Below are 20,559 nucleotides of genomic sequence, written 5' to 3'. Positions count from 1 at the left end.
ATTTTTGCTATGAGAAAGTACCTATACATCAGTACTTGTGGGGTTAGCATTATAATACACAGTTCTTTAAGTGACTGGAAAGGAGTCTTCAGTCATCTTTGGTCACATCCACACCATACATTGAAAACATATGGCTTTCCCCAAAGAATCCTGGGAACTGTCAGATATCCTTCACAGAGCTACAATTCCCAGCACCTTAACAAACTACAGTGTGCAGGATTCTCTGGGGGAAGCAATGTGCATTAAATACTAGAATTTGTGGACATCCAGTGAAGCCAAATGTTGGAAGATTCAGGACAGACAAAATAAAGTCCTTCATGCAGTGCAGAGTTAAATTATGGAACTCACCCCCACAGGAGGCAGGGATGGCCACCAACTTGGATGGTTTAAAAGAGGATTGAACAAATTCATGGAGAGGACTATTGATGATGGCTTTGCTGTGTCTCCACAGCTGGAAGGCAGCACTGCTTCTGCATACCACTCACTGGGAGTCACAGGAGGGGAGAAGGCTGCTCCTGTGCCTGGGTCCTGCTTGCTGGTTTCCCACAAGCATCTGGTTGGCCACTGTGAGTACAGGATGCTAGAATAGATGGGCCATTGGCCTGATCCAGCAGACTCATCTTGTGTTCTTAAATGTTTGTTGCAGAGGTGACCTTTGCAGCTAAAACAAAAAGTGGAGGTGCCATTTTACTTTACTGTTGAACTGATTGCTGTTATAGAATGGCATTGTTAAATTTATTCATTATATACCTGTAACAGAATATGTTTTCTAGCCCTGAATGCAAGTCCTTGCCATAGCCAGAATCTGGTTCTTTGCTTTGCTCTTCATTTGCATAGTTTCCCCAAAACCACTTTTAGCAAATACATTTTCAGCACGTGGAGCACATGTTGAGGGATTTGCAAAGAATCCCTTTACAAATATTTGCCTGCCTACTGCATTGAAGCTGGTGGATGTTAGCTGGAATCTCAATGCAGAACATCTTTCGGAAGTGTTCCAGGACTAAGGGGCAGTATGAAGCTGAAGAGGCAGCACACACCTGCTGCTGAACACCTGAAAACCAAGGAACAAGTGAGACATCCCCAAAGCTCCTTAGCATCCTTACCTTTTGTATTCCTGTTTCAGTGGTTTCCCTTCTTCTGGGAATGTGTATGTGGTTGGTTGTGACATCCCTGACTACACTCAATCTGGGTTAATAGCCTTATTAATAGGTGAAAGTGGGAGCTGCTCAGGACTGCCGGCAAGGCAGAACTGTGCCCCTTTGAGTAATGGAGACATCCTGCTCTTTGTTTCGAAGTGAGAGAATGCTTTTTCTTTTCCCTCCACTGTAACCTGTGTATCATTTAATTTATTTAAAATTTCATCCACCCAAGAACTACAGGCAACATAGAGGCAAACCTATGCAAGGGGACCTCACCATGAAGCTATTCCTTTGGGAAATAGCCTGCCTGCATTATGAGTTTTACCAAGCTTGTTCATTGCTTGTGTTGTAGCTTTAACGTTTGAAATAAGGAAAACCCATCACACTTTACTGGGGATGGATGGATCCATCTATTTCTGGTCCATTTCAGTTTCAGTCATAAATCCATTCTGTCCCATTTATGTAATTTTTATATTAAAAACCTGCAGAAATATTCTCATTTTAAATTTATGCATCTTCCCTTAAAAAATGTATATTACACTTTCCCTACTTAAGCCCATTTTGTATTTGTTCCTTAAAAGCAGAAAACTTCAGAGAAGTGACCCCTCACCAGTCACCTAAAGGGATATCTCTTTCCATGTGTGCCATCTAGACAGCAACTGAGGCCCTTCAATCCCCTCTGTCTGTAGTGCAGAGGGTGGCAACATGAAAGAGAACCTTTTCTGTTGTGGCCCCCTGGCTATGGAAAATTCTCTCTTGTGAAGCTTACCTGGTGTACTTAGAGCAAAATCATCACATCATCTTTCTGCTCACTCACACCATTTTAAAAACCTTTGAAGCATGGTGTCTCTTAAAGCTTATGTGAATTATTGCCCAGGCAGGTGCATTCTGTGAAAACAGAATGATTGTCAAAAATAACTGAAACGGGACACCAGGTGTTGGTTGAGAATTGGGCCAAATTTTTATTGACTAACAGTGGGAAAGTGGGATTGGCATGGCAATAGGGCAAGGATCAGTTCCTCATTCCACTCAACACATGCTGATGGAATGGCTCTCCTGGCAGCCCAGCTGGCATGTCCCAGTAGTCAGGGGAGATGGGAGTTGCAGCCCAGAAACCTCTGCCTTGACATCTGCTCATGGTTCCATCGATGAGCATAGCCTTCTGGACAGGGCCTTCTCAGTTTCGGCACCTTCTCAGTTTTGGCACCTCAGATGCAGAATTCCTTACACTTCGCGATGTTGCCCCCTCCCTTTGCTGACAGCTGTGCATTGCCAGTTAAAAACACATGTTTTCCTTTGGGAGCTTGGTGACACATGAAACAAATTAGTTGTTATTTTTGTCAGTTGCTGGGTTGCGATTATGATGAGGCTTAATATTTTATAATTGTTGGTTGTAGGTTTCCTTTGACTATCTTGTGAACCATCCTGAGATACTTTGGGAGAAAGGGTGGTTTAAAATTAATTGTACTAGCAAGTGCTACTACAAGATCTGGAAGGTGCCATAGAGAACTTAAAAGCTCTTTTCATGGCAGAAAACCCATGTATGCATGGAATTAGTGCATTTTCAACCACCCTGCCTTTAACTGCTTTTTACAAGGCTGAAATTGCACAGGTGAAATGTGTGTAAGATGTGATAATACTGTATGTTGCTCTTAGAACTGATATTTTTTCACCTCCATTAATCTTCTTCTTCTTCTTTTCTCCTTTTTGTAATTCATACTGATGTCCTGCAGAATGATCCTCTGAGCCTCCTGGCCACAGAGCTTTATCATCTGAATGCCACATTCTGATATGCACAGCTAGGTGACTTCTCCCATTTTGGATGCTCCCTTTTTTTGATCCCTAAACACTGAGTCATTCTCCAGGCTGGAGCATTTTAGTCACAGTTGTTTAGCTCGGCTGATAATCTTTAAATCAATTTCATGTTACCTGCATTCATAGTACTTGTAAATGGAGGGAATTCCATTAGCTTGTAGTGGGTGCCTGACTGATTTCTTCCTATTCCATGGGATGGAGGTCTCCACAATTTGGAGCTGCTGTCACAGCCAGAAGCTTGAGGAAATTCTTGACCATAGGGTGTGGTGTTCACTCTTTATGCTGCACTGCCTTAAAGTTCCCAGCAACCTTGAGATTAGTAGATTGAGGGTATGATGCAATTTATTTATTTATTTGATAACATTTTTACATGCAGTTGTTTAAAAAAATTTTTAGACGTTCTCAGTGCTTTCTAGGCATTTTTAACCTGTTTATATTTTCTAAAATTTAGTTGCATTGTTTTGTTACTTTGTTGCTGGCCATCTTGGGATCCTTGGGAAGGAGGAAAGGTGGGGATGGGTGGGGCAGTTTGATAATGAAGCAAGGAGGAGACTCTTTGATTCCTTTAGCCAGCAAGATGGAGATATGGGTGGTCCTACATGCTGAGCTTTGCCCCCAGTACCTGCTAATCGTCCTGTTCCTGCAAGCCAAAGGGGCTCAAAGGAGCTTATGTTTGGGGATGTGTTAGGTGCCATATGACAAAGCAACCTGCTGCTTGCTTTGCTGTTGCTAAAGTGGGCCTAGGCTGTTGCAGCTGTTGGGGTAATGGATGAGAACACAGCACTGGACCTCTTGGTTATCTTAAGTGACAGTGTCAAGATCAATAGAATATTCTGGAGCGCTGCCATGTCATAAAGCAAGCCAGAAACAGAAGCAATAGCAATGGTGCATTAATATGTTCTGGAAAAGAGGGGCTGTAATAGAGATTATGTTGGATGCTGGCTCTTGGACCCAGCAAGTTTGCTTAATGGCTTCAATACAGGCACAAGCAGTGATAACCCCTTGCCTTGATATTTCTGTCATGCTCAATTGCCTGCTAACTACCAACAGTTTTTGCCCAGTAAAGTTGAGGAACTGTGCATGCAATCCCAGAGAACAGGTCCTTGATATCACAGACATTTCTGTGTGCCCATATTTCTTAGGCTTTAAGTGCAGGGTCTTTGAACCCAACTCAGTAAAACAGCAACAAAAATGTAAAACCAATAAAGAGCAAAATCACCATAATGCTTAGGAGAGGAGAGTAGATTTTACTGGTCAGCAAAAGGATGCTAATGATGGTTCCAGGAAAATCTCACTGGAGAGAGGATTCCTGAACCAGGGAACCAGCACTGAAAAGGCCCTGTCTGTTTTTACAATGCTCTAAAACTCCCTCAGAGGTAGCAGCTGGGGGGGGGCATGCTTAAGGTACTTCCTTCTTTCCTGTGTTAAAGTATTCATGCACTCAAACACATATGATGAAGATGCACCGAAGTCTTGTAGCAGTGCACACTATGCACATGGATGAAAGTCAATTCCATTGTGCATTCTTGATTTTCCTTGGGAAAATCCATGCAGAAGAGAACACTTCCCTTTCCTCACACACAGAATCATAGAATTGTAGTGTTGGAAGGGATCCCAAGGGTCATCCAGTCCAAACCACCGCAATGCAAGAATCACAGCTAAAGAATCCCTCTGTCATGGTCATCCAACCGCTGTTTAGAAACCTCCAATGAAGGAGGGGCCACCACCTTCCAATGCAATCCATTCCACTGTTGAACAGCTCTTACATACAGAAAATTATTCCTGATGTGTGGTTAGAATCTCTTTCTTGTCAATTGAATCCAGTGGTTTGGGTCCTTCCCGCTGGAGCAGCAGAAAATAAACTTGTTTCATCTTCTGTGTTGTAGCTCTTCAGATATTTGAAGATGGCCATCACATCACCTTTTATGCCTTCTCATCTCTAAACATACCCAGTTCCTTGAACCATTCCTCATGAGGCTTGGTTTCCAGGCCCTTGGTCAACTTGGTTGCCCTTCTCTGCACATGTTTCAGCATGTCAATATCCTGATCTAGCTCATCAACATGAAGCCATGCTGCAGGTTGGCCATACATGGAGTCCCTAATCCAAGAGTAAACCCTCTATTAACATTCACATTTACTAGATGAGTGTGTGTAGACAGGTGCAGATTCACAGTCAAGGCTCCAAGGCAAGTCATCTCAGAACAAGAGGTTAACTACCTTGCGGGAAGCGCCATAGTTCTCTTTAAGAGCACTTTCCTCCTGCGTCCTGTTCTCCTCCAAGAATCTTTATTTGAGTGCCTTTGAGTTCTTCCCTTACAAACTAGATTCAGCTGTTCATTTCTGAAGCCTCCTTTTCAGTGATTTTTCACTTCAGCTAAAGAGGCAATTTCTTGATTTGGTTCACTGTGGGTCCTGGAGGGAGAGACAGAGGCAGTCGTTTCTCCAAGAATGTGGAAACATGTGTTTTTAGCCTGCGAAGGGAGGTTTGGCTTCCCAGAAGCATTGGGGGCTGGCCTCCGTTGTCATAGTTGTTTATTTACAAATGGAAAGGTCACCCCATTCGGCTGTTTTGAGGCTGTTACGATGTGGCTACAGTCACTCAGCAGCATTTATTCTGTCCAGACCCTTTAGATCAGGCATAGGCAAACTCAGCCCTCCAGATGTTTTGAGACTATAATTCCCATCGTTCCTGACCACTGGTCCTGTTAGCTAGGAATGATGGGAGTTGTAGTCCCAAAATATGTGGAGGGCTGAGTTTGCCTATGCCTGCTTTAGATCGGGGGGAGGAAGCTGTGGGGCCCTCCAGACACTGCTGGACTCCAGCTCCCCTCACCCCAGCAAGCATGGCCAGGGTTCAGGGTTGGTGGGAGTTGCAGTCTAGCAGTGCCAGGAAGGCCCCACAGGTCTCCTGTCTCTGCTTCAGATTCTGCATGTGCTCAGAGTCATCTTTCTTGGAAGTGTGACCTGCAACAAAGTGTTTCCCTGTGCAGCTGTCCTGTTCAGCAGCATATAAAAACAAAATAAAAACACAAAATACATAGTATATAGTATATAGTATATAAAAGCAAGAACCAAACCCAACCCATGACACCCCATTCTCATAAACACATTTAAAAGGACTTAGAATGTTAGTCAGCCACAGTGTGTTTTTTCCAGGGGGGACTCAAAAGATCCTCAGTGCTGGCACCTCTTTGTTGTTGTTGTTGTCAAGAAGTGTGGCACTTACTGCAACAACTTCATGTTGAAAACCAGCACTTATTTTTCTAGAAAAAAGGACTGGCCAGCCAAGGACTGGTTGAAGATGAATTTTTCATCTGATGCCTAAAGATGTACAATGAAAGTGCAGGATGAACCTCCCTGGGAAGAGAATTCCACAAGTGGGGAGCACTGCAGAAAAGGCCTGTTCTCATGTTGCCACCCTCCAGACCTCTTCTTCCCAGCCATGTTCACACTCATAGTAAATAAAGTAACTAATGTGTAACTAAGACGTTTAATCTGTTTTTAATTCTGAATTTTTAAATTGCTATTCCTTGGGGTCCATTCAAACTCTACAATTCTATGATACAGGCTGGCCTGTATAATGAAGACATCAATCATTCATTTTGTGTGGATCAGCCCCTAGCTCCTCTGCTGCCCCTACAAGGTTTGTGGAGATTCAATTCTTGTCAAAGTCCAGCAGTTCCAGCAGCAGTTCCAGATCATGTCTTGCACAGTTCAATGTTTAGCAGCATTGTTTTCCAAAAGAGTTGTGTAGCTCTTTTGCAGATAAATGGCTTTTAAATAAAATCCCTCTTGCTACCTTGTTAAACCCTCTGCCCAGGTCACATCCTGGACAGTGTGATTTATAGACCTGCCCTTAGCATTTATTAACTTCTAAATCACTTTGCCTGGTCAATTGAAATCCTTCTCTTTAGCAGCTGAAGGTGGTAAGCCCAACATGAGGCTGCAAAGCAGGCCAGGGAGCAGGCTTTGTTTTAGGCAGTGAATGTCTGGCTGTGCTTGCTGACCTGGAAGGGAGACCTGGAGAGGTGCAGAGGAGACAAGTAAAGTGGGGCAGGCGGGGAAGAGATCCTCATGGAAAATAAGGCAGAGGAGAAAATCTCTGTTCTCCGAGCAGAGATTAATGAGGCAGAATCCAGGAAGGACATTTTATGGTGCAGGAATAACCTTGGTTTGCACAACCATATGAAGGTGATATTTTTGTAGAGAAAAAACACGTTTCATTTTTAAGGTTTTAAAGTGAAGATGATGTTTCTTTTAACATCACTGAGGGTATTTTGGGGACCAGCACAAAAAGGGAAATAGAAATAGGTGGTTCAGTTCTTGCATCCTCCCCCACCCTCAGAATATCAGTGTACAACTTTCCAGGCATAATTATTCCCAGAGGGTCACAGCTCAGTGGCATAGCACATGCTGTGCTTGCAGGAGACCCAAGGTGTCAGCCCTGGCACTCCAGACAAGGCTGGGGGGAGAGTCCTGTCTGAATCCCCAGAGAGCTGCTGCCAGCCAGGATAGAGGAGAGCTGGGAAGCCTGTGGCCTTCCAGATGGTGATGGACTCTAAACCCCATCACCCCTGACCACTGGGGCTGGGGGGATTTTGAGCCCAGCAAATTCGGGGAGGGGGAAATGTTCTGCACGGGTCTCTGGTGTAGCCAGTACCCATGGATGTGGACCAATGATCCAACTCTGTATAAGGCAGAACCTTCCTTGCAAATGGATACCCTGATAAAGCACAGAAGGTTTTTTTGCAGACTAGTGAACGCTCGTAAATAATAATAATAATAATAATAATAATAATAATAATAATAATAATAATTTATTTGTACCCCACCCATCTGGCTGGGTTTCCCCAGCCACTCTGGACAGCTTCCATAGAAACAAAAAATACAGTAAAATATCACAGATTAAAAACTTCCCTGAACAAGGATGACCCTGCACACCTCAACAAAGGTGTGTTCATGGGATCACACATGCACAGAGATGTTTGGGGCTGGACTTACTCGTGTCCTCTATCCCTGTTTTGAAACATGGTGTGTTCAGGCATTTGCTACTATCCCTTTGTAAGCCCACTCATACACCACTTGGGGGGTGAGGCACAAGAGTCCTTGTAAATCCTTAGGATTTCCAAACTAAACAGAAGTCCAACTCACCACTCACTTGAAGTCTGCTTTGCAAGTTCTTCTCCCTTTGTGTGAAATCTAATTTCCTGAAACTCTGCTTCCCATGAGGTGACATTTTTGAGTCTACTTTTTTAGCTTCTGCAACTGGCCAATCGGCACAGTGGTTTGCCCAGGTAGTGTGGTGGGTCCCATCCCATGTCGGCCTCCCTCCTCCCTTAGCCTAACTTTCTAAGGAGAAGATGATGAGTGTGTATGAACCTTCATCTCTGACACTTGACAAAACCCTTGAGGTTTTGCAAACATTCAGAAGCAGTCTTCCCCAACCTGGTGTCGTCCAAAGGACCTGGAAGACAGTTTTCACCAGTGCCAGGCAGCACAACTCTGCTGACTGTGGCCAATGGGAGTTGTAGTCCATAATATCTGGACAGCACCAGGCTGCACAAAAGGAATGGTTGCAGAATGTTGAGAGTTTTCTAGGCAAAAGTGCTCTTGCAGCTCCATCAGGAGCACTGCTTGAAACTACCATGTTAAACTACCAAGTCTTTTCCTCTTACATATCTCTCTCCCTCACCACAGCATGTTATTGCTAACAGATGTGGGTAGACAGGTGTGCATGTGGGTGACTAGGAAAAACAGTCTGTGTCTGGGGTCTGCCAGGACTGTCACAGTCTGGGCCTGTTTCTATCTGAAGGCCAGGTCTCCCTTAGAGTGGAATAAAGAGAGTCATATGAAGCAGAGAGAAAAAGTAAAAGGAGTATGGTTTTAGATCAGCAATGCAGTTTTCGTGTGTTTTTCTTGTAGTTTCCTATTGTGATAGCTCTGTTGTGCCTATAAAAATTGCTGACCTCCCATCAATCAACTCAGAAGATCGCAACTTCTTCAATGCAATAGCCTCATCTTTTTTTTTAATAACTCTTTTATTCAAAATTAAAACAAAACATATTATCCAGAAACATATCATCCTTATTTCCCCCATTTTTCCTCCCTCCCCCCACAGAACCCACCCTCCCCCACCCCATGGCTTCCCTCAGCTCCAGTCTTCGATTTCTCTAAAAGTGCTGTTTTCTGCATGTTACACAGTTGTATAGATCCTCAAACTATTTAGCTGATTATTATCAATAAAAAGTTTGTGAATGTTTATTCAAAACCAGCCAAGGAGTCCAGTTCACTTTGTTGTGTCTTCAAATACTTTGTAAAGGGTTCCCATTCATCTTTAAAGTCACAGTTATCCTTGTACTGTAGCTTGTATGTCAGTTTTGCCAGTTCTGCATAGTCCATCAATTTTTCTTGCCATGATTCTTTAGTTGGGGTTTCTTCGGTCTTCCATCCTTGTGCTATTAAAACTCTCGCGGTCATTGTTGCATACATGAAGATGTTTTTCAGCTTCTTTGTCAGATCTTTCCCTACAATCCCTAACAAAAATGCTTCAGGTTTTTTAACAAATGTTAAATGGAACATTTTCTTCAACTCATTGTATATTATTTCCCAAAAGTTTTTAATTACCTTACAATCCCACCACATATGATAAAATGTCCCCTCCTTTTCCTTACACCTCCAACATATATTTGAACTAGTTTTGTACATTTTCCCTAACTGCACTGGTGTCGTGTACCATCTGTACATCATCTTCATGTAATTCTCCTTCAATGGGAAACAATCTGTAAATTTTAAATCAGTTTCCTATAATTTTTCCCAATCTTCCATCATAATGTTGTGACCTACATCTTGTGCCCATTTAATCATAACTGATTTTACCTCTTCATCTTTCATCTCCCATTCTAATAGTATGCTGTATGCATACTGCAATGGCGTCAGCTTAATAAACAGAGCAGAATTTTACCCTAATCACAATGCGAAGGTTTGATTTTTTCCCCCTTCCACAACATACTTACCTCTAGATACATAAATGAGAAAGAGGAATTGGGGTGAGTTGGGTGGGTGGAGCCACAGAGATGCCCTCCCCAACCCTGGTTCCTCTTCAGCTTACCTGGATGAGGCTGCAATAGGGCAAAGTGGTCATGAGGTGGGGGCTGTGGATGCACTGAGTGGGATCACCATCTTGGCTCATCCAGGGCATCTGTGCAGCCCCAAATTCACTGCGGCCTCCCCACCTCACCTCCTCACCTATCCAGGTAGAGCTGGAATGATGCCAGTGTTGGGGGTGGGGAAGGAAATGAAGTTTCCCTTCTGCACCATAACTTTACTTTGACTCAGGGACAATAGGTGAGATTAGCCATGGAAGCTGCTTCACAGTCCTGCTGCCACTCTGGGTGTAAGAGACACTGGAAAATTGGATACGAGATAGGCAATTTTTGTCCATAGATCAAGGTCCCTAGTTGTCTTAGCAGGTCAAGATGCTTGTTATGTTATTTACAGCCAAAGTCTGGGGAGGAAATAATTTAGCTGAGGCTGTGGCAAGCATCCATGCAGGCAATCATTAGAAATCTGTTTTTGAATTCATGCCAAAGGGGTTGCCTGTGATTTAAATCTCAGCTTCTGCACATCAGCCTTGCTGTTATGGTTAGCAAATTCCCAACCCTTAAGCACAATTTACAGATATTTATTGCACAGTTACCCACATTGTTGGAGCTGCTTTGGGTGTCAGTAGGTGGCATGTTTGTGTAACTTAGTATTCTTGTTTTGGTCTGGCGGAGATTTAAATTGGCTTTGGAAAATCCTCTCCAGTATTGTTCAGGTGCCTTTTTGATTTTGATGCATCACAGCCAATGAACAAATTATTCTCCTGGGTATGGGAGCCATATGTGAGGTACCTATGCATCTCTTTTGGCCACAAGTGGCTTTCCCACTTCCTTTGATGGGGGAAGTAGAGCTGCATCCACACATTTCCTCCACTTCAATGGCCCAGGATGCACATGTTTCTGGATCAGAGCTCTGGATTTGAGTTTGGGCCAACAAATGCCACGGAAGGTATATGGTGCAATTTTACCAATGAAACTGAGTGGGTCATAAGAACATCAGAAGAGCCTGGCTGCTGGATCAGGCCAAAGGTCCATCTTGTCCAACATTTTGTTATCACAGTGGCCAACAACAGTGGCTGAACCACAATCTGAACTGATAGAGGTCTCTATCAGTCCTTTACTTCTTCTGTGTGCTAGCTGAATAAAAGGCATTTGAGGTCAACACCCCCAACCCATCCAGCAAGGTCCTTTATATGTTGTTGGACTACAACTGCTATCAGCTCCAGCCAACATAGGCAACTGTCAATGATTAGGAGAGCTAAATCTGCCCAGTGGCCCATCCAGCCCAGCATCCTGTTCTCACAGCAGCCAACCAAATGACCATGGAAGCCCACAAGCAGGACCTGAGTGCAAGCGCACTTTCCCCTCCAGTGGCTTCCAGCAACCAGTGTTAGTAACCAGTGATGGCCCACTCCTCCATGAATATGCTTAATCCTCTTTTACAGCCATCTACGTTGGTGGCCTCACTGCCTCCTGGGGGAGCGAGCTCCATTGTTTAACTCTGCCATACTTGAAGAAGTCATTTCTTTTATCTATCCTGCATCTTCACCTTTTTCTGCAGCAGGCACCCTCTCCCCCTACCCAGTTTGCCTTCCCACACATTGTTTTGAATGCATGCATGGAGAAGGTGACCATGGTGGCAGTAATAAGAAGCCCATTGAGACTGACAGCATGTGGAAGAATTTCTTCTAGGAAGAGAGACAAAATGCTGCCATGGTGACTCCAGCTGTGTTTCTGTGAAACTAATTTCAGCACAGAGCAATCATGTAGACCTAAATGAAGAAGATAGCGTCTGTTTTTCACAGGTAGAAGAAAGGGAGTCCTTTCCTTTCAGAGATGAAAAGGCGCAGGCGAGCTAGTAGCGGTTAATGCAAAGGAAAGTGCTTCCAATGTGTGGTCCCCTGGGGAGATAACTCCAGGCTCTCCCCATCCCTTGCCAGGTTTAATGGTTTAATCTAGCAAATCTAAATTTGGAGCATCTCTGTGGTGTTTGCCTTGGTTCACTCCAGCTTCTTCACTTAAGCCTGCTCAACTTCTAATTTATTTGCCTGGTGATTTACTACTTTCTCCTGAAACAGAAAAGTATGCACACACACACACACACACCCTAGTCTTGCCTCTGTTAACTAACTGATTTGTGGGAATACTTCAACAATGCAGGTTTAATTGGCTGGGAATTTTAATTGAAGCTGCTTGTTATAAGTAGCCTGAGGGGCCTCTCTTACTTACTGATAAGGTTCTAGAACAAAAATTTAAATTTGCACTCAACAAATTCTCCTCTTGTGCTGAGTACACTGCAAAGGTTTTCAGTCTGAAGTGAAGACTTCCTGCTCCACAGTACTCTATATGGGCATTAGTTGTTTGCACTCTTTGCTGGAAGTGAGCCTGGCCAGATTTAATCGTACTTCTGAGTAAATGTTTGTTTGTTGGTGATGGGGGGAAACTCTAAAATAGGTGGGAGATTTCAGGTACTGAGTAATTTTCATGCCTTTTTGCAACACACCTCTCTCAAGTTGAAAATGCATTTGGATGCTTTGGGCTACTGTACAATTCCACCACCACCCCTCCAAATTAGTTTTACTTGTTGGAAAAAAACCAAGCTACATCACTGGGCCTCTTCCAAAGCCCGTAGTTGACTAAAGGCCCTGCTTCTGATCCTCAAAGCCTGTGACCCCGACATTCCTACTGCTTCTCACCTGCTCTTGCCAAGACATTGAGGAGTGGTGAGATCAAGGAGGGGGCAGCCCTCTGGAAGCATTTCCCTCTGGGTGGCAAATGCAACCCAAAGTTTTTAAAGAAGAACAATATACTGTATAGACTTTGTTGCCAACCATCAGTTGAAATTTTTAACAAGACCATTGCCAGCCCCTTCCTTTCCTTTGCTACCATCATTCAGATCTGGCAAGGCTGACTTGCATGTTGCCAAGTGGAAGCAGTGAGTGCTCTGATTGTTGGAAAGTCCTGGGTTTGTTGAGGGTGAGGGCAGGAGATGATCATAATTAAAGAAAGGAATAATAGGTTTGGACTGCCAGCTCCCTAGCAGCGGCTCTGGCAATTACACTGGGCTCTGCTCTCTTGCCAGCCAAGCAATCTCAAAGCCTTCGTTCTGCACTCCGTTCTGCACTCTGAAGCATGTTTCATGCTGCAATCAAGGATAATAAGCTCTCCCAGGACATACATGGCCTTCGAAGCACAGCCTCCTAATGCTTCCTATGGTTTCCTCCTCAGTGGTCAACCTTTCCTCCAAACTAAGGCTGGGAGGAGGAGGAGAACACACCCTCCTGGCGTTGGAGGCCAAAAGGCAGGAAATGGACTGCTGATTCTGAAGTGTGCACTGTGTGCTCTAGAGCTGAGCTGGACATTTTCCAAAGAGAAGTTTCAGCTCAGTTTGTTTTTCTCTCCTTCACATATAAAGGAGTGTATTTCTGGTTTTATTGTGGGGCAAAAAAGAAAATTGCTGCAAGATTTTTGTGTGGGTGGGTGGCCGGGGAGATTTGCAATTAGTACTATTGCCATCTTCCTATTTGCCACAGGCCACCATTTCCTACACAAGCGTACCTGGAATGATGCTATGCCTTGGGTGGTCTGAAGGATAGGAAATAGGGACTTGGTTGTGCAAAGAGGAGACTTTCACTGACCATCCCCTTTGTGGGGGTAGTGACTGGGAAGACATTGAACTCGGTTCTTCCTCTTCTTATATGCCTAAATTGAAGGGGGTTGAACTAGATTACCTTTCTTTCTTTCTTTCTTTCTTTCTTTCTTTCCCTACCTACCTACCTACCTACCTACCTTTTTGCCTGACAGGAACTCAAGGAAGCTTCCAGATAAAAAAATAAGAATAGCTAAAAACAGAAAAAAGCAAATAAATAATAATAATAATAATAATAATAATTTATTTATACCCCACCCACAGCCATTCTGGGCAGCTCTAAAGAGAATTAAAAGCACAAGAGAACATCAAACATAAAAAACTTCCCTAAACAGGGCTGCCTTCAAATGTCTTCTAAAAGTCAGATAGTTGTTTATTTCCTTGACATCTGATGGGAGGACGGCCCTCTGTCTGGTTCCCTGTAACTTCACTTCTCGCAGGGAGGAACTGCCAGAAGGCCCTCGGAGGTGGACCTCAGTGTCCAGGCTGAATGATAGGGGTGGAGATGCTCCTTCAGGTATACTGGGATGAGGCCATTTAGGGCTTTCAAGGTCAGCAACAACACTTTGAATTGTGCTTGGAAACGTCCAATGGAGGTCTTTCAAGACCGGTGTTATATGGTCTTGGCAAGACTCCCAGTCACCAGTCTTGCTGCCGCATTCTGGGTTAGTTGCAGTTTCCGGGTCACCTTCAAAGGTAGCCCCACACAGAGCGCATGGTAGTCGTCCAAGCGGGAGATAACCAGAGCATGCACCACTCTGGCGAGACAGTCCGTGGGCAGGGACTATGTACCAGATGGAGCTGGTAGACAGCTGCCCTGGACACAGAATTGACCTGCTCACAGGTCTCACAGGACTCACAGGCTGCGCACCTGGTCCTTCAGGGGCACAGTTGCCCCACTCAGGACCAGGAAGTCCCCCACACCAGCCCGCCCCCTATCCCCGAAAAACAGTACTTCTGTCTTGTCAGGATTTAACCTCAATCTGTTAGCCGCCATCCATCCTCCAACTGCCTCACACAGGACCTTCACCGCCTTCACTGGTTCTGATTTAAAAGAGAGGTAGAGCTGGGTATCATCCGCATATTGATGAACACCCAGCCCAAACCCCCTTTATGATCTCTCCCAGTGGCTTCATATAGATGTTAAAAAGCATGGGGAAGAGGATGGAGCCCTGAGGCACCCCACAAGTGAAAGCCCAGGGGTCTGAACATTCATCCCCCCCCCCACTTTCTGGACACGGCCCAGGAGGAAGGAGGGGACCCACTGTAACAGTGCCCCCAGCTCCCAGCTCCTCTAGACGGACCAGAAGGATGTAATAGTCAATGATATCAAAAGCCTCTGATAAACATTGATAGATTTAAAGCGTTTTCTATACATACATGTATAAGGTAAAGGTAAAGGGACCCCTGACCATTAGGTCCAGTCATGACCAACTCTGGGGTTGCGGCACTCATCTCGCTTTATTGGCTGAGGGAGCCGGCGTACAGCTTCCGGGTCATGACTAAGCCACTTCTGGCGAACCAGAGCAGCGCACGGAAACGCTGTTTACCTTCCTGCCGGAGCGGTATCTATTTATCTATTTGCACTTTGACGTGCTTTCGAACTGCTAGGTTGGCAGGAGCAGGGACCGAGCAACGGGAGCTCACCCTGTTGCGGGGATTCAAACCGCGAGCTTCTGATCAGCAAGTCCTAGGCTCTGTGGTTTAACCCACACCCGCGTCCTTCAAAATCACAGCCTTCCTTAAAAATCTGCACCCTTCTGAATTTTGAATAGCATCAGTCCCCCCCAGCTGCATAATGTGTCAAAAAATGTAGACACTGGGGTAAAATAAGCATAAAAATTATGTGTATTGGTAAAATTAACATAAAGATATTTCTTACATTAGGGAAAGCTACTTTTAGAAAAACTTGGGTGTGCTTGGAGAAATTCATTATTAAATGCTGGTGAATTTTCATGGGCCAGTAACTGTGTCTCAGCCTAACCTATTTTCCAGGGTTCTTGTGAAACTACAATCGAGTGGGAGGAGATCCATACAGAGAAACTTGAGATCCTTGGTGAGAAATAAACAAATATGCATAGGTTTGTGTTACATGGGCACCATCCAAGAGGACGTTCTGGCAACCAGGAGCAATTTCTGAAGAGCCAGGCAAACTGGGAATGTCGTCAGTGCCTTTCAGAGACCAGAGCTGGGCTGCGGGAAGAAGAGGAGAAAACACCATCAGAATAAATGTGGCTTGATTAGGCCTGCTCATTTTTTTAATGCTCTCTCTTATTTAGAGAGAAAAATTAAAAATTTTCTTTGAAAAGTTAACAACATCCTAATGAAAGGAATTTTTTTTATTTGTAAATGCCTTGGGGGACTCTTCTAATCAAGAGGCTCTCCTGAATAATAAAACAGTGTGATGAGATAGATGGGGGGAGGGGGGATGACGACTGGGCAACAACCAATAAAGGTGGTTAGGGAAATTGTTGCAACAGGGAAAGAAGACGTCATTTTATGTTCAGCCCAGCAGCATTTTTCCGCAGTGACGTTGGCACATGGCCTTTGCTGTGGGGAACCTTTTTCAGCCCAGGGGCCACATTCCCTTCCAGGTAGACTTTGTGGGCTGCATGCTAGAGCCAGAGGCAAAAGTGGGTGGCAATGAATGCAAATTTTAAATTTGTGCCAGCAGCTACTTTCAACACATCCACGAACACAGACACTTTTCAACCTGACAAGCGGGGGCAGGTAGGAAAGCCTGGAGTGGGGGTTACATTCGGCCGCCCCCAGGCCTGAGGTTCCTGGCCCTCTCATAAAGCACGGCAGACCATGCCCCGAAATCTCAGCTCCTGTGAATTCTTCCAGATGTTTCCGTATCTTAATTTCCTCCCAACCCTCTTCAACGTTACTGTTATAATAGTTAATACTGATAATAATAAATTTATATACCACCTAATGCCAAGAAAGGCTTCTAAATGGTTTTGTTGTTGTTGTTTAGTCATATAGTCGTGTCCGACTCTTCATGACCCCATGGACAAGAGCACGCCAGGCACTCCTGTCTTCCACTGCCTCCCACAGTTTGGTCAGACTCATGTAGGCACAAGTAGAACTACTACTCACATTCCAATAGGCTCTTGAGTATAGATGGCTAGAAGCTTTTTATGAAGTTCTCTGTGGAGCTCTGTAAGGACGAAGCAAGTTCACCCTTCTTCTTGGGGTTCCATAACTAGACTGCCACTAGATTACCAGGGAGGGAGGGAGGGAGGGAGGCCAGAGCCAATGGAAAGTAGAATATTGCTGTGCTACATTTTCCAACCTGCCTTGGGGTCTAAAAAGGAGGAAAGGCACTAGGGGTAGCATTGTTGTTCCTTCTACCTAATACTGATACACAGATTTTCTATCACTAAATAACTGAAGCTTGTGGGGGCATAACAGTGTTTCCCATGCCATCTGCTACAGCCAACGCTAACATGACTTAATATGCAATCAGTTCTGGTGCACCTCAGTGTTATTGTATTTTTAATATTTTGTTGGAAGCTGCCCAGAGTTGCTGGGGAAACCCAGCCAGACGGGCGGGGTATAAATAATAAATTATTATTATTATTAGGGAAATGTCAAGGCAAGGCAGGGATGCAACGCGGAGCTAAGGAGGTCACTCCATCCATGAAAGCTGATTAAGGGTCTGGAAGACAAGTCTTGTTGTTGTTTAGTTGTTTAGTCGTGTCCGACTCTTCGTGACCCCATGGACCAGAGCACGCCAGGCACTCCTGTTTTACACTGCCTCCCGCAGTTTGGTCAGACTCATGTTTGTAGCTTCGAGAACACTGTCCAACCATCTCGTCCTCTGTCGTCCCCTTCTCCTTGTGCCCTCAATCTTTCCCAACATCAGGGTCTTTTCGAGGGAGTCTTCTCTTCTCATCAGGTGGCCAAAGTATTGGAGCCTCAGCTTCATGATCTGTCCTTCCAGTGAGCAAGAATGGATAGGTTTGGTCTTCTTGCAGTCCATGGGACTCTCAAGAGTCTCCTACAGTACCATAATTCAAAAGCATCAATTCTTCGGCAATCAGCCTTCTTTATGGTCCAGCTCTCACTTCCATACATCACTACTGGGAAAACCATGGCTTTAACTATACGGACCTTTGTTGGCAAGGTGATGTCTCTGCTTTTTAAGATGCTGTTTAGGTTTGCCATCGCCTTTCTCCCAAGGAGCAGGCGTCTTTTAATTTCGTGACTGCTGTCACCATCCACAGTGATCATGGAGCCCAAGAAAGTAAAATCTCTCACTGCCTCCATTTCTTCCCCTTCTATTTGCCAGGGGGTGATGGGCCCAGCGGCCATGAGCTTCATTTTTTTGATGTTGAGCTTCAGACCATATTTTGCACTCTCCTTTTTCACCCTCATTAAAAGGTTCTTTAATTCCTCTTCACTTTCTGCCATCAAGGTTGTGTCATCTGCATATCTGAGGTTGTTGATATTTCTTCCGGCGATCTTAATTCTGGCTTGGGATTCATCCAGCCCAGCCTTTTGCATGATGAATTCTTCATATAAGTTAAATAAGCAGGGAGACAATATACAGCCTTGTCGTACTCCTTTCCCAATTTTGAACCAATCAGTTGTTCCATATCCAGTTCTAACTGTAGCTTCTTGTCCCACATAGAGATTTCTCAGGAGACGGATGAGGTGATCAGGCACTCCCATTTCTTTAAGAACTTGCCATAGTTTGCTGTGATCGACACAGTCAAAGGCTTTTTGCATAGTCAATGAAGCAGAAGTAGATGTCTTTCTGGAACTCTCTAGCTTTCTCCATAATCCAGCGCATGTTTGCAATTTGGTCTCTGGTTCCTCTGCCCCTTCGAAATCCAGCTTGCACTTCTGGGAGTTCTTGGTCCACATACTGCTTAAGCCTGCCTGGTAGTATTTTAAGCATAACCTTGCTAGCGTGTGAAATGAGTGCAATTGTGCGGTAGTTGGAGCATTCTTTAGCATTGAAGGCTGATCTTCTCCAATCCTCTGGCCACTGATGAGTTTTCCAAATTTGCTGGCATATTGAGTGTAGCAGCTTAACAGCATCATCTTTTAAAATTTTAAATAGTTCAGCTGGAATATCATCACTTCCACTGGCCTTGTTATTAGCAGTGCTTTCTAAGGCCCATTTGACTTCACTCTCCAGGATATCTGGCTCAAGGTCAGCAACCACACTACCTGGGGTATACGAGACATCCATTTCTTTCTGGTATAGTTCCTCTGTGTATTCTGGCCGCCTCTTCTTGATGTCTTCTGCTTCTGTTAGGTCCTTTCCATTTTTGTCTTTTATTATGGTAATCTTTGTACGAAATGTTCCTTTCATATCTCCAATTTTCTTGAACAGATCTCTGGTTTTCCCCATTCTATTGTTTTCCTCTATTTCTTTACATTGCTCGTTTAAGAAGGCCTTCTTGTCTCTCCTTGCTATTTTTTGGAAATCTGCATTCAATTTCCTGTATCTTTCACTATCTCCCTCGCATTTTGCTTGCCTTCTCTCCCCCGCTATTTGTAAGGCCTCATTGGACAGCCACTTTGCTTTCTTGCATTTCCTTTTCATTGGCATGGTTTTAGTTGCTGCCTCCTGTATAATGTTACGAGCCTCCATCCATAGGTCTTCAGACACTCTGTCCACCAAATCTAAATCATTAAACCTGTTCCTCACTTCCACTGTGTATTCATAAGGGATTTGACTTAGATTGTATCTTACCGGCCCAGTGGTTTTTCCTACTTTCTTCAGTTTAAGCTTGAATTTTGCTATAAGAAGCTGATGATCTAAGCCACAGTCAGCTCCAGGTCTTGTTTTTGCTGACTGTATAGAGCTTCTCCATCTTTGGTTGCAGAGAATATAATCAATCTGATTTCGATGCTGCCCATCTGGTGATGTCCATGTGTAGAGTCGTCTCTTGTGTTGTTGGAAAAGAGTGTTTGTGATGACCAGCTTGTTCTCTTGGCAGAACTCTATTAGCCTTTGCCCTGCTTTGTGTTTTTTTTTTTTTTAATAATATTTATTGGAGGTTTAATAGTTACAGGGGGGAAAAGGGGAAAAAAACAATAAAAAATTTAACAAACAATACATCAAAAATAGGAAGAAAAAACAGTACAACAAAACAACAACAAAAACACAAAAACATTTAAAAACACATCCAAATTTCATATCTTTATCTTTCATGTGGTTGTTTCCTCGACCTCCTCACGCCTCCCTTTTTTGTATTCTAGTTCAAATTAGCTAGTTCAGCAAATCCTTTCCCTCTTTCTCAATTTTTTGTTCTATAATTTATCTTAACACAGTCTAAATTTTCCACTTTAGCCCATTAACAATCAGTTTTTGCATAATTCTTAATAACATTTCTGCTAAAACCATATAACTTCATTCCAGTATTCTTCTAACATTCATTAATTTTGCAATATTTCTGTAAATATACTTTATTTTTTTCCCAATCTTCTTCCATCTACTCTTCTCCATGGTCTCGGATTCTGCCAGTCATTTCCGCCAATTCCATGTAGTCCATCAGCTTTATTTGCCATTCTACCCGGGTGGGTAGATCTTGTGTCTTCCAATACTTTGCGATAAGTATTCTTGCTGCTGTTGTGGCGTACATAAAAAAGGTTCTATCCTTCCTTGGCACCAATTGGCCGACCATGCCCAGGAGAAAGGCCTCTGGTTTCTTCAGGAAGGTATATTTAAATACCTTTTTCATTTCGTTATATATCATTTCCCAGAAGGTCTTAATCCTTGGGCACGTCCACCAAAGGTGAAAGAAAGCACCTTCCGTCTCTTTACATTTCCAACATTTATTATCAGGCAAGTGATAAATTTTTGCCAGCTTGACTGGTGTTATGTACCACCTGT

At 43.9% G+C, this 20,559-nt stretch overlaps 1 protein-coding gene across 2 annotated transcripts in view; it reads left to right on the top strand.

Moving 5' to 3' along the window:
* Positions 1 to 20,559, top strand: part of LINGO1 (leucine rich repeat and Ig domain containing 1) — a 632,098-nt gene that overhangs the window by 90,750 nt on the left and 520,789 nt on the right. The window contains exon 1 of one of the 2 annotated variants that reach the window (XM_083399016.1): positions 494 to 566. The exons of the other annotated variant lie outside the window; for it this stretch is intronic. The gene's annotated coding sequence lies outside the window, so the exon portion shown is untranslated. Of the gene's footprint in view, positions 1 to 493; positions 567 to 20,559 lie in introns of those variants that run through there. 2 annotated transcript variants of the gene reach the window in all.

Source organism: Podarcis tiliguerta (genome assembly GCF_965153285.1).
Source record: "Podarcis tiliguerta genome assembly, chromosome: 9".
Classification (NCBI taxonomy): domain Eukaryota; kingdom Metazoa; phylum Chordata; class Lepidosauria; order Squamata; family Lacertidae; genus Podarcis; species Podarcis tiliguerta.
This window is presented reverse-complemented; position numbering and strand designations above follow the sequence as displayed.